Below are 14,358 nucleotides of genomic sequence, written 5' to 3'. Positions count from 1 at the left end.
AAGAATGGCCATACCTATTTACTATTCTAGAACGATGGGGTTTTGGCAACAATTTCATGGGCGTAATCAAGGCACTTCATTCCCCACAGCTAAGATTAGATACCAGGGCTTCTATTCAGACTCTTTTTCAATCGCCAGGGGAACAAGGCAAGGCTGTCCCTTATCTCCGCTTATTTTCGCAATTGCAATCGAAACATTGGCTATAGCTATTCGAGCGGACACTAACATCAAGGGAGTCCGCTGTGGACCTCTCGAACATAAGTGCGCATTTTTTGCGGACGACGTCTTAATGTTCATTACATCTCCTTCTACTACCCTCCCAAACATCTGTGCCCTATTGGATAAATTTGCAAAAGTCTCTGGTCTCAAAGTGAATCTTTCAAAGTCATCCATCCTGAACGTTTCGGTCGACCCTCAGGAAGCTAAACGATTGCAATCCTCCTTTGCCTTCGCTTGGAGCGATTCACACATTAAGTATCTAGGGGTTAACCTGACTCCTAAAGTGGAGTCCCTACATAAGGCTAATTATCCGGCCCTTTACCATTCCCTGGAGAGGGAATTGACGGACTGGTCATTGTATCACTTATCGTAGCTGGGCAGGATTCACTCTGTGAAAATGAACCTACTTCCTAGAGTCCTATATCTGTTCAGGGCCCTCCCGATCCCGCTACAGAGAATGCAATCACACAAATTCCAACGCTCAATACTTAAATTCATTTGGGGAAATCGGGCCACCGGTTGTCACGTCCAGTTCTTTATAGGCCACGGAAATTGGGGGGATTGGGGGTCCCTGATCTCTGGCAGTACTTCCAGGCAGCTAGACTAGCACAACTCTCGGCGGTTTACTCTCGATATGAAAAGCCAGATTGGATCAACCTAGAAAGGCAAGCAGTACCCTCCTTCACATTAGATTATCTTCTTTGGTGCCCTCCCAAACACAGACCTCCAATCTTGTCACCTACGCTTTCCTCCTCTGTTGCTCTTTGGGATAAACTTAAAAAACTTTTGGCCCTCACTTCCACTATCCGCCCGTTAGCTCACCTGTTTAACTGTCCGGCATTCCCTCCTGGTCAGGGTATTAAAGCCTTTAAATGGTGGCTTGACAAAGGCCTTTACCGTATTGGACACTTCTTCACTACCACTGGCCCTTTTTCCTTACAACACTGTCTGAACAAATTAAAAATGCCACGCTCCGAAATATTTCGATTTCGACAAATATCCCACTTTCTCGTCTCTATTTCGTTAGGCGTAATGCCGCCACTATCATTCACGGACTATGAGGTATGGTGTGGCAATTCCACGGATCAAAAAGGGGGCATCTCGGTGATCTACTCAGCACTGGTCTCAGAACGTACTAAATTACCTTTTATGAAAGCTTGGGAATCTGATCTAGCGGAAACATGGGAGATAGAAGATTGGGGACGAGCCTGTCTGCGCTCTTATAAGGGCATCCAAAACGTGTCCCTGATTGAAGCAAGCTTAAAGGTCTTGACTCGCTGGTATCTTGTTCCCATGAGACTTCACGAAATGTACCCATCCTCTTCTCCCTTATGTTTTCGGGGCCGTCAATTGTCAGGATCTATGTTACACGTTTGGTGGGAATGCCCTAAATTGAGAAGCACTTGGAACAAGATATTTGCCATGATATACAAGGTCACCACTCACAAAATTCCTAAACAAGCAGCTACTGCGCTACTGAACTTTCCTATTCCTGACGTTCCCAAGCTTTCCCAACAACTGATATTCTATATATTCCTGGGGGCCAAAATGTCAATCGCAGGCTCCTGGAAACAACCATCGGTCCCGATGCGGAAAATAAAGGATAAAATCACGTGGATAATGTCACAAGAAAAGTTGGTCAGTGTTCTTTCTAACTCAGTGGCAAAATTTGAGAGAATATGGGAACCATGGGCTACATATATTGGAATTGCGCTGACCCCTGGATTGGATAGCAACTAATTGGAGTCCCTTATTCCTACTGGAGATCGGCTGTTCTCTCGCTTCTGCTACTTCCTTCATCTTTCTTTCTGCCTTTCCTTTCATCTTTTCTCTTTTCTTCTGGTCTAACACCATCAGATTCTATACTTACGGGGTATCTCTGTACTAATGCTTATGTTACGATCTACCAAGGCCGTTTACTCCCCTGATTTGTCCAGCGTTCACTCACAGGTTATTGTAGTTTTGTGATTGCAGCTTGTTGTACCCCCGAATGTTTCCTATGTTTATCAGGGATCTCGGGCATTCCTAGGCCATACGTCCTAGTGGCTTCACATAGCGAGGCTCCTTAGTTGAGGGTCGAGACGATAGTATGGCACAGTTTCATGTACAACACATTTTAACCTTAACCCACCTGGCCGTCAAACTATTAGACAGCTTAATTCACTGTTGGTTTATCATCTGACTGTTTTTTTCTTTTATGTGGTTGTATCACACTGTAACTTGCCACCTACCTGATACCCTGTAACCTTATGTTCTTGTTTGCAATGTTATGATGTCTCTAATGTTAACCTTCTTATTTTTTTCTTCAAATAAAAATACATTGAAAGAAAAAAAAAAATAGAAATAGTTATGGTGGACACACTGCTGTTAGACAGTCTAAAGACGCAAGTGCTCAACACACTGATCGCCATGTCAAAATTAATTTCTAAGTAGAGTAAATTATTAGCAAATACTTATACCAATTACCATAATTTGACTCAGTTTGCATGAACAATAATGCTGCCGCCACTGTAGCTTCTTTTGATTGTCAGTGAACTGCTGAAACCCAGGCTGTATAGTTATGGTAAATGGCATGTAAATGGCAATTGTGATTTGCATTAATATTGCAATCACACAACATCTGAACAGACCCCATTAATTTTTATCATAGTAAAAAAATCAGTATATATTTTGGAAAAATTAGTATGATTTTCATGTTAGAAACACAAATACAGAGAGGTTTAACAAAAAATAAAATAAATGCAAATTTTTTTGGCAGTAAAAAAATGTGCATTCATAATTTTTTTTACTTGGATCCTCTAAAGCATTGCACCCCTGATTAGCAGAACCTGGGTGCCATGCAGGACAGAAAAAGACAATGAACTACCAGAGTGCTCAACAGCACAATAGTAATTCATTAAGAAATAAAAAAAAAAAAATAGTGACAGCGAGTGGGGGGAGAATATCCCCTGCTTGCTGTCTGAAGAGGCAGCGGAGTGGGCAGCAGCTGCAGGAGTGGGAACATGTCACATGTTCCATCCTAAAAACGGGTGGAACATGTAATATGTTCCAAAAGATGAATTTTTCCTTTAATCAGTATTTTTAAAAAATAATTTTCAATTGACATAGTATGTACACAAGCTCCACAGATTTTTGTACGAGGGAAGGCAAAATAAAAAAACTCTTATGCCTCCTAAAGTGTAACTATGGCCAATGATATGACACAGTCTGCGAGTAGCATTAACACCGCAGTCTTTGTATTTCTGTGCCCCCCTTGTAACATAGTATATTAAACTGGTGATCCTGCCAATAACTCTGTTGCTTTCCAACTTCCTTTTAACAGGCAGTATTGGTGTTTTCCCTGCCCTCACTGCTCTCCTTCCCTGCGGCCTCCATCTCCTGGGCTGCCCAGTCGCACTGTGGAGATGGTAGCTAGAGCTGGGTGATGTCATCCTGCTTGCACCTTGCCACCCTTGCTGTGCTTGTCCTCGCACTTGCTGTCATTGACCTGGCCCCTCCACATCCAGTCCCCCTATTGGCCACTGGCCCTCATGCAGAGCCCCTTCATTAAACCAGCTCTGGCGCAGAGGCATTTTACTGCCCCCCCACCCCCCCCCCCAGCCGGGCACCATAAGGCAGCTGCCTGTGATGCCTTATAGTGGTGCCAGCCGTGCTTCTTCTTTAATCTAACAATACTCAATTCACTGGTTGCCAATGCTGCTGTCAAATGGTGACTACATTGTTCCTCCATAGATACAGTGGAGGGGGGAATATAGCCACCCTAAGAAAGAAGGTGTGTTACTTGCTGATTACCAGATGGAAATAATGAAATAAACCCCTGAAAACTAAAGCAGCCACCACAGACAATGATTTGTAAGTTACAATATATAACATTTTTGTTTATGGGTTTAGTTATGCTTTAAGGGAATTTTCTCTGACCCCCACAAGGCAGATGGATTAGTTCTCTGGTTTAAAATAATTAAAAACACTATTCTTGGCCATTTGGTTTTCAGCCACTTGTCAGTCAAACTGACTTATGAAAATATATTTATGCTTATTATTTAGATTATCTACTATAAGTCACATTTTTCACAACTAAAAAAGCTTGTTTTTTCCAAACTTTAATTCCTTGCAAATTTAACTAGATTGCCTTCCTTTGTACCCTATTCAAATCTACCATATGTATCTTTCTTTACAGTGCCCAAAATTGCTCCACATTCGGGATGTAGACTTATAGGTGCATCTCAGAAAATTAGAATATCATCAAAAAGTTAAATTATTTCAGTAATTCAATTTAAAAATTTAAACTCATATATTTTATATAGATGTGTTACACATAGTGTGAAATATTTCAAGCATTTCCTTCTTTCACGCTTGATGATTTTGGCTTACAGCTAGTGACAGCCTAAAATTCAGTATCTCAGAAAATTAGAATATTACATAGGACCAATAAAAAAAAAAAAAAGGATTTTTAATACAGAAATGTTGGCTTACTTAAAAGTATGTCCATGTAAAGTTTAGTTTACATTTATGCACTCACTACTTGGTCGGGGCTCCTTTTGCATGAATTACTGCATCGATACAGCATGGCATGGAGGTGATCACACTGTGGCTCTGCTGAGGTGTTATGGAAGCCCAGATTGCTTTGATAGCAGCCTTCAGCTCGTCTGAATTGTTGGGTCTGGTGTCTCATCTTCATCTTGACAGTACCCCACAGATTCTCTATGGGGTTTAGGTCAGGTGAGTTTGCTGGCCAATAAAGTACAGTGATACCATGATCAGGAAAACAGGTATTCATACTTTTGGCAGTGTGGGCAGGTGCCAAGTCCTGCTGGAAAATTAAATCAGCGTCTTCAGAAAGCTGGTCAGCAGAGGGAAGAATGAAGTGCTCTAGAATTTCCTGGTAGAGGGCTGTACTAGCTTTCGACTTGATAAAACACAGTGGACCAATACCAGCAGATGACATGGCTTCCATAACACCTCCGCAGTGCCACAGGCTGATCTCCTCCATGTCACGCCACATTGATACAGTAATTCATTCAAAAGGAGACCTGACCAAGTATTGAGTGCATACTATACTGTACTTGGATAAACTTTTCAGTTAGCCAACATATCTGTATTATAAATCATTTTTTTTTATTGGTCTTATGTAATATTCTAATTTTCTGAGATACTACATTTTGGGTTTTCACTAGCTGTAAAACATAATCATCAAAATTAAAAGAAAGAAATGCTAAAAATATATTGCTCTATATCTAACACATCTATCTATAAAATTAACTTTTTTGATGATATTCTAATTTTATGAGATGCACCTGTACATGTCATTTATACAGAAGAAATTGCGTTTTTGTACCACATGCTTTCCTCTCTCTTTTAATATTACGAGGAATCTGAAATGTTTGTGCCTTGGTCACTGTACATAAAAAAAAAAAATGTAAAAAAACAATAATTATTTTTTACATACTGTCTCCAGGCAGGGTCCCTTATGACCACCACACCAGTTGTATGATGACACTGTACTGCACTGGTGACAATATATCAATTTATTTCCTTAATTTTCAAAAAAAATTGTGACAAAAAATTAAAACATCAAAAACTCACTAAATACCTTGAACTGTCTACTTTGCAAAAATGGGTCATTTGTGGGAGATTTGTACTGTCATAGCATTTTCTGAGTACATCAGGATTGATTGATTTTCATACATATATACCATATATACCAGATTGAGGACTTTCCTACAGACTAAATAATATACACAGATTTGGGTTGTTTTCACCCAAAAAAATGTAACGGTATACATTTTGGCCTAAATTTATGAAGAAAGATATTTTTTTACAAATTTATTATTTTTTTTTTCATTTTTAAAGAAATGAAAAAAACACTTTTTTCCCCAAAATTTTCAGTCTTTTTTCATTCATTTAGCAAAAAAAAGAACAGCAGTGAATAAATATCAACAAAAGAAAGCTCTAATTGTGTGAAAAAAGATTATAAAAATTTCCTATGGTTACAGTGTTGCATGACTGCACAATTGTCCTTCAAAGTGTGAATGCACTGAAAGCTAAAAACTGGCTTGGGCAGGAAAGGGGTAAAAGTGTCTGGTATTGAAGTGGTTAAGTTTATATATGTGGTTTGTCCTACTACTTGAGAGGTAAAGCTTGAACCAGTATTCAGGTGTGATTTTATTTTTTAGCCAACTCATTTGTGGTTGCTGCCCCTTATTTCTATCTCTCCCTTTATGAATTGATATATTTATACATCTGGGCTTTCTATTTTTTTTTTTTTTTTTTTAGTTTTTCTTCCTTAGCTATTTGGAGCCCTAGAGCTTCCTCACCATCCAGGGAACATTTCATATACTCTGTCGGTGTTACACTCTTTTACATGGGGACTGTTGGTATGCATGGTGTATGTGGTGTTTTTTTTTTTTTTGTCCTTTCTCCCTATAATGAATGTGCCCCAGACTGCACACATACTTACAAATGATGAGCCAAACATGTGGGATTTAGATTCCAAGTAAGTTTTCAAACTTAACAAAAGTTTGGGTGCTGAATCTGACCCCTTTGAAGTCAATGGGGGACAAGTGTTTATACTAATACAGGCTAATAGGCAAACAACTGGCATGGGGGGGGGGGGGGTTGGGTAGGACAGGGAACGCCCCCAAAGAAAGTAACAAAGCAAAAAAAAAAATAAAAAACTTTTAAAATTCCGTTTTGTGTGGGGGCAGAAATTTTAATCGCACGACTGTTTACTGCGGCGGTCAGCCCCGTACAGGCAAAGCGACGTAGTACTACGTCGCTAGCCTGTGAGCCTCTAGGGGGCGAGCGCGCGCCGCCGGAAGTGCACTCCCGCCCCCGCTTGTTCCCTAACAAGTCCGCGCGTGTGACTGGTGGACCCGATGTTCGCCGGTCACTCGCGATCTCCCCGTGGAGAGGGAGAAAGGCAGGCGGCTGATGTAAACAAAGCCGCCTGTCATTCTCCCTGATCTAACTGCAGAGATCATACGATCCTGCTATGTAGGGTCGTATGTCTCTGTGGTTACATCACTAGCCACACCCCTTTACAGTTAGAAGCATGCCCCTAGGGGCACACTTAACCCCTGCATCACCAATAAAGTTAACCCCTTCCCTGCCAGTGTCATTTTTACAGTAACAGTGCATATGTATAGCACTGATTACTGTAGTAATGTCACTTGTACCCCCAAAAGTGTCAAAAATGTCAGTCAAGGGTCCGATCTGTCCGCCGCAATGTCGCAGTCCCGCAAAAAAAATCACAGATCGCCGCCATTACTCGTTAAAAAAAAACCCACCAAAAATGACAGAAATCTTTCCCTTAGTTAGTAAACGCAAAAACTTTTGCGCAAACCAATCAAAACATGCTTATTGCGTTTTTTTTACCAAACATATGTAGCAGAAAACAAATTGGCCTAAAATGTTAAAAAATTAGATTTTTACATTTTTTTGGGGAATTTCATATAAAAAAATCTGAAAAATATTGTTATTTTTTTTAAAAATTGTCTCTGTTTTTTTGTTTATAGCGCAAAAAGTAAAAATTGCACAGGTGATCAAATACCACCCAAAGAAAGCTCTGTTTGTGGGAAAAAAAGGACGTCAATTTAATTTGGGTACAGTGTCGCACGACCGCGCAATTGTCTGTTAAATTCACGCAGTGCTGAATCGCAAAATAGGGCCTGGTCAGGAAGGGGGTAAAATCTTCCGGGGCTTAAGTGGTTAATAATACTTAAAGGGAAACATAACATTAAAAATGCAAAATTCCTTTCAATACCATGCTTGAGGGATGCTTTTATCCTGCCTGTTAAGTGGCACATCTGTACAATGTATACAGCCCACTACAGCAAAAGGACATTACACAAAAAAAAGCAGTTTAAATTGCCAAAAAACAACAGGTTTTGGCTGCTTACTTTTGTTTGGAAACAGAGCAGCAAAATAATCCCTTAGTCCCAGTTCACACTGGGGCGACTTGTCAGGCGAGTTAGTTGCCTGACAAGTCGCGCTCCATTCAGTGCAATGGAACTGTTCTAATTGGAGCAACTCAAGTCGCTCCGACTTAGAAAAAGGTTCCTGCACTATTTGGGGGCGACTTCGGACCGGCTTGCATTGACTTCTATTAGAGAAGTCATTTGCAAGCCACGCTGAAGTCGCACTGCACTGGGCGGCTTCAGAGTCGGGCGACTTTGAAGCTGCCCCAGTGTGAACCGAGCCTTATTCTATACTAGACCCTTATCCTAGATGAGGGTCTGTATAGGTGTTAATGGAGGACCCCACATAAATATAAAAATGGCATGGTGTTCTCCCTAAAATACATACCAGACTTTTATCAGTGATGAGGTCTGGAATGGATGTCAAGAGGGACCCTATACAAAAAAACAAAAAAAAAAAACAAAAACTAAAAAAAAAAGGCAGAGAATTCCCACCAAATTCCATAGCAGATTCTTAAAAGGAAGAAGCCAACCCATGTTCACCATCAGGAGCTCTAGGTAAAACTGTCCATTCTTTCAGTTCTACTCCTCAGTGAACCCAGCTGTGGTCAGAGTAGACTGACCGGCTATGTAAAGCAAGTCTGTGATAGGTAATCTCACTTGTTGGATACAGCAACAGCTGCATAAAAATCTCACGCACACAGATTATAAAATGCATACCATGGGATTTCTTTACATCCTATTCTATTTTTGTAGATCTTAGTATGACACTAATCACATTCCTGTTGCATTCTTCACATTAAGGATCCAACAAGGTGAATGCGTAAACTCCCATGTATGATTTTTACCTATATTTAAGTCTATAATAAGGCTTACCTATAGGTACAGTAAATATCTCCTTAACCTGCACCATTTAGGGGATATTTACTTTAGATGCAGCCGGTGATGTCACCGGCGAATGTGCTCTGAAGGAATAGCATGCCCGTGCTGTTCCTTCAGAGCCGTGCCGTAAACAGCAACCCCCACGCCCATATATGGAAAGTACATCATCATCTGCTCAGCCATTCTTATTACCCATGAACCCGGAAAGAAGACGGGGTGAAGATAGATGCACCTTCAGCAGTGGTAGCATGCCGCTGGAGGGCTTTGTTTTCAGGTCTGTCAATGCATACTAGCATATTAAAAATTAAACTGCCTGGGGCCTGATTTTTATTTATTTATTTATGCAGTTTACTACCGCTTTACTGTAAGGATATGTTGCATAGACCTAGGCAATCAAATGATTCCAAAAACATGTATTTGTAAAGCTGAAAACCCTTTATTTGATTACCTAATTAAGATCTTTTTTTTTTGCATTTCTACATCCATGAGCAAACAGTGTTCGGTGGTCAATATTGGAGGCAAATGTATAGATGTGCAATTTTATTGTAACATAACTTTTTTTTTAGTAATGTGATATTTTTTAGCTATAAGAGGTGAAAATACATGTGATGATACCCTCGTCTAAGCGAGTCCTTCAGAAGTTGTGGTTTAACCCTCCTCTTGTGTTAGGGTCAAAACTGACCCGTTTTCAGGTTTTGAATGTCTATAAGTATCACATAAATTTGTTTATTGCATCAAGATATTTTTACTTTGTCAGGAACCTCTATTTAAACAATGTAATAGAAAAAGAATCCTTTTCACTAAATTATAAAATACTGTGGTGAAAATTAAGACGTTCATGGTGTTAGGGTCAATTCTGACCCAGTTATAATATAGGATTTTAGGACACTAATAAGTGCCAAAACTGAAATCATAAACACTCTCTCTGCTTAGTAACAGTGACAGCCAATCCCCTCTCAACCCTGTGAGCTGTAGTTAGGGAGGGGCCTATCTCTTTGCCTGCTTGTCTTCTTCTCTAAATAAAGTGAAGAAACATAGGACCAATACATTTCAGAGTTGCTGACTTTATTTTACCATTTTTTAAATTTGACAATGAGAGGTATGCTATCAAAAGAAAGGTCTAGGGGTCACACTAAAAATATTAAAACCAATCTTTTCAAGGATAAAGAAGCCTAACAAGGTAACCAAGAGGTAAGAAACAAATTTGATGATAAATAATTATTCAGAGGGTATTTTATGGCTGATTTAAAACACGGGTCAAAACTGACCCTAACATCATGGATAGTAACGGAATTCTAACATAAGAGGAGGGTTAAATATTGTTTTCTTTTTTTTGTTGGGGGGGGGGGGGGGCGATTAGAAGGTTAGAAGGCTAGCTAGTACGTGAACCTTACATTTTCATGCAAGAATTGCATTAATTACCATGGATAAAAATTATTGTTTAACTCTCCTTTTCTATTTGCATCCATTCATAATTTTCAGCAACTGCCATAGTAAGAATAACATTTCTCTATATTGCAAAATTTCAACATGGCAGCAGCATTCACATGGTCTAGATTTTAAAATAAATTATTATTCAAATGATGTTTTGTATTCTCTGGTTTTGAGTAGCTTTACTATGAGTTTTTCGTAGCCAAAATTGAATAATTAACAAGAATATGATAGAATGTATGAATGCGGAATAGTTGACAGCTGAATTTGCACATGAACCTTTGTGTTTTGCCTTTTTATCATATAGTACACACCATCATTAGAAGTTCCTTGTCTGATTCAAATTGAAATTTCCTCTTTGACAGCTAAGGACAGCTTATCCTTTCCTGTCACTATGGTAAATACAGTATCTCTTCTACAAAAAAGAGTCATGGCAGGATTGGAGAAAATGTCAAGAGCAGATCAATCTGAATGCAGTAACTTCCAAGGAGATACATAATAATCAGATTGCTTGGATGAGAACAAAATAACAGATCCTGGTATATTCAGTTAACATTTAGTCATGCATAAGATGTCTTAAACATGTATATGCCTTTTTATCTCCTGAAGTTAAACAAAAAAAAAACCTCAGTGCAACCACTACCAAACCTCCTGTGTACTATAAATATTGTTATTATTGCTTACTGCTGCCCACACTCTATGTGTTCCCACATGTGATCAGGAATTATATATATTTAACTAGTGTATGCCACACAGTATTATGACAAAAAAATGTGACAAATAATACTGTGACAAAACAATCACGATGATGTGCTCAATATACAATAATACCCAAAACTATTTCATATAAAGGGGAGATTTACTAAAACTGGTGCACTCAGAATCTGGTGCAGCTGTTTAACCACTTGCCGACTGCCTAACGCCGATCTACGTCGGCAGTCAGCCCCTCACAGGCAAAGTGACGTAGGGCTACGTCACTAGCTTGTGAGGGTCTAGGGAGCGAGCGCGCGCCCCCGGAGGCGCGCTCCCGCTCCCGCGTGGTCACGGACCCCCCCGCGCGTGTGACCGGTGGACCCGATGTCCGCCGGTCACTCGGCGATCGGCGGGGGAGAGGGAGAATGTCAGGCAGCTTGTGTAAACAAGCCACCTGTCATTCTCCTTGCTGTTAGGATACTGATCACTCGGATCTAGTATGTAGATCCGTTGATCAGTGTCCATACAGCTCAAGCCCCAGCCAATCACAGTAGAAAGCACGCCCCTAGGGATACACACAGCCCCTCCCTCCCAAATAAAGTTAACCCCTTCACTACCAGTGTATTTTTACAGTAACAGTGCATATATATAGCACTGATTACTGTAGAAATGTCACTGGTAACCCCAAAAGTGTCAAAAATGTCAGTCAAGGGTCCGATCTGTCCGCCCCAATGTCGCAGTACCGCAAAAAAAATCGCAGATCGCCGCCATTACACGTTAAAAAAAAAAACAACAAAAATGACAGAAATCTTTCCCTTTGTTAGTAAACGCGATAACTTTTGGGCAAACCAATCAAAATACGCTTTTTGCGATTTTTTTTACCAAACATAGGTAGCATAAAACAAATTGGCCGAAAAAGTAAAAAAATTTTGATTTTTAAATTTTTTTTTTTGGGGAATTTCATATAAAAAAATGTGAAAAATATTGCTATTTTTGCAAAATTGACGCTCTTTTTTTGTTTATAGCGCGTGATCAAAAAATCGCACAGGTGATCAAATACCACCAAAAGAAAGCTCTGTTTGTGGGAAAAAAAGGACGCCAAATTCGTTTAGGTACAGCGTCGCACGACCGCGCAATTGTCCGTTAAAGTCACGCAGTGCCGAATCGCAAAATACCCCCTGGTCGGAATGGGGGTAAAATCTTCCGGGGCTTAAGTGGTTAAAGTAATCAATCAGCTTCTAAGTTTAGCTTGATCAAATAAGTTTTGCCAATAAAACCTAGAAGCTGATCGGTTTTAATCTCCCCCAAAATGTCCGTTATTAAATCTAACATATTTACATTCACGTGTTAATATTAATAAAACATCACAAAATAAGTTTACATGCTGTCCAATCTCAATCCTGTTTCTGTAGCTTTATTTTTCTTGTGTAGTGAAAATATGTCCCACACAACGTGCTCTCACTTCTTTAAATATTGTTCCAATGATGCAACATTGGATCTACCATTCACAGGGCAATGCCCACCACCTTCACTCTGATTTTCTCACCTGTTTTTCGACCTAGCAACAATTATGACTCACGCGCTTTCCCCTTTAAGCAGGGTGTCTTAAACAGAAATGGTGTTGCCCGCACTGACCGGAAGTAAGAATGCCGCCATTTTGAGACCATACTATTATTAATACCTGTACAAGTGCACTTTTTAAGTTGAATATTTTTCAACGTAATTGGTAGTTTTTATAACAAATAGTCATTTGGATGCAGGGAGCACTAATGATTTTCTTTTTTGAGTTTCTTACATGCATTTACCTGTAGATGAGACTGTATAGAGGTTGACTGAGAACCATTAGGGAAAACCATTAGGGGATTATCATTCCAGGCTAAGGCACCCTGTTTAAAGGGGAAAGCACATGGGACCTAATAGTTTTACCCTCCTGTATTAGTTTTGGTTGTACTGAAAATACAAGATCTACTTATCTTTGAAACCCCATATTCCCAGTACAGAGGCAGAGTTAAATAAAAATAAAAATTATACATAACTTATGGCCTGATTGGCGATCTCTCTGAGAACGTATTTTCTGATAAAAATGTACGCCGGGGCAGAGCTTGTACTGATACAATGTGCCCAATGGAGTCTGTACTAGCGGCGCTGTCTTTGGATGTGATTTGCTTAATACATTGGATGTAATGTAAGTAGAAATGCATTTTTTTATATCAATAAACCTAATGGTGTTACATTATTGGAAGCTGTGATCGGTTTCCTTTGTCAGGTGATACTGTCGGAAAGGAGCTTTTATGGTGCAGTCCCCTGTTGGTATGCTCTGTGTTCCTGATGTTGAAGGTCATTTTCAAACTTGCAGCTCAATTGCTTGCTCTCTGGGCAGGCGAGAGTCAAGGTGAATGGCCACCTATCAAATGCCTTTGGAACTAGTAATGGCATGAGACAGGGGTGTCCCCTATCCCTGCTAATCTATGTGCTGACATCAGAGCACGTTCTTCAATGCCTTTGTGCAAATCCTAATTTTAGAGGCATCTCCATAGGCAATGGAGAGTAAAAACTTACAGCATTTGGATGATATTATCCTATTTCTTTTAGACCCATTTATCACTCTTCCAAATGTAAGATTGCTAACCTATTTATGTGAGACCTAGAGCCTTTTTATACAATCTACTATCTCAATTTTTTACCCTGAACGTTTCCCTCCATCTAGGGGTTGTCTAACGATGCCAAGATGCTTTTTCATTCCAGTGGCAATTCCCTTATGTATCCAACTTCCATTCAATCTGTCAGAAATGTATGAAAAAAGAAAAAGCCCCACTTCTCCTGGTTTGGAAGGTCAGTGATTTTGAAAATGACAGTTCTTCCGATGTTTCTATATAAATTACAGACTATTCCAATATGGTTACCTCCAGATTTCTTTGCTTACAAGACAATGACTGTGAAATTTATCAGGAAGGGACAGCCCCCTCGTAAAAGTTGGACCCAAGTTATTCTGCCCAAATCTAAAGGCTGCATTGACAATTGAAAGAGTAGTCGACTGGAGGCTCCATCAATCTGTCAAAGACTTGGTGGGTTTGGAAAATGCTTTTTCCTCATTCCATCTTGGTTTTCTACCATGGATTACACCTCCACATACTCCTGGACAATTACTCGACCACCTGACAATAGAGGCTACCCTTTGGAGTTTTCGGGAGTGCTCTCTATCCGCTACAGTACACTT

General features: G+C 39.8%; 1 protein-coding gene across 5 annotated transcripts in view; it reads right to left on the bottom strand.

Annotated features, from left to right (window-relative positions):
• Window positions 1–14,358, bottom strand: part of LOC309556114 (poly(rC)-binding protein 3-like) — a 1,192,398-nt gene that overhangs the window by 686,387 nt on the left and 491,653 nt on the right. The window lies entirely within an intron of this gene.

Source organism: Pelophylax lessonae (assembly GCF_965119305.1).
Source record: "Pelophylax lessonae genome assembly, chromosome: 5".
Classification (NCBI taxonomy): Eukaryota; Metazoa; Chordata; class Amphibia; order Anura; family Ranidae; genus Pelophylax; species Pelophylax lessonae.
The sequence above is the reverse complement of the archived record's forward strand: the minus strand, read 5'-3'. Positions and strand labels throughout refer to the sequence as shown.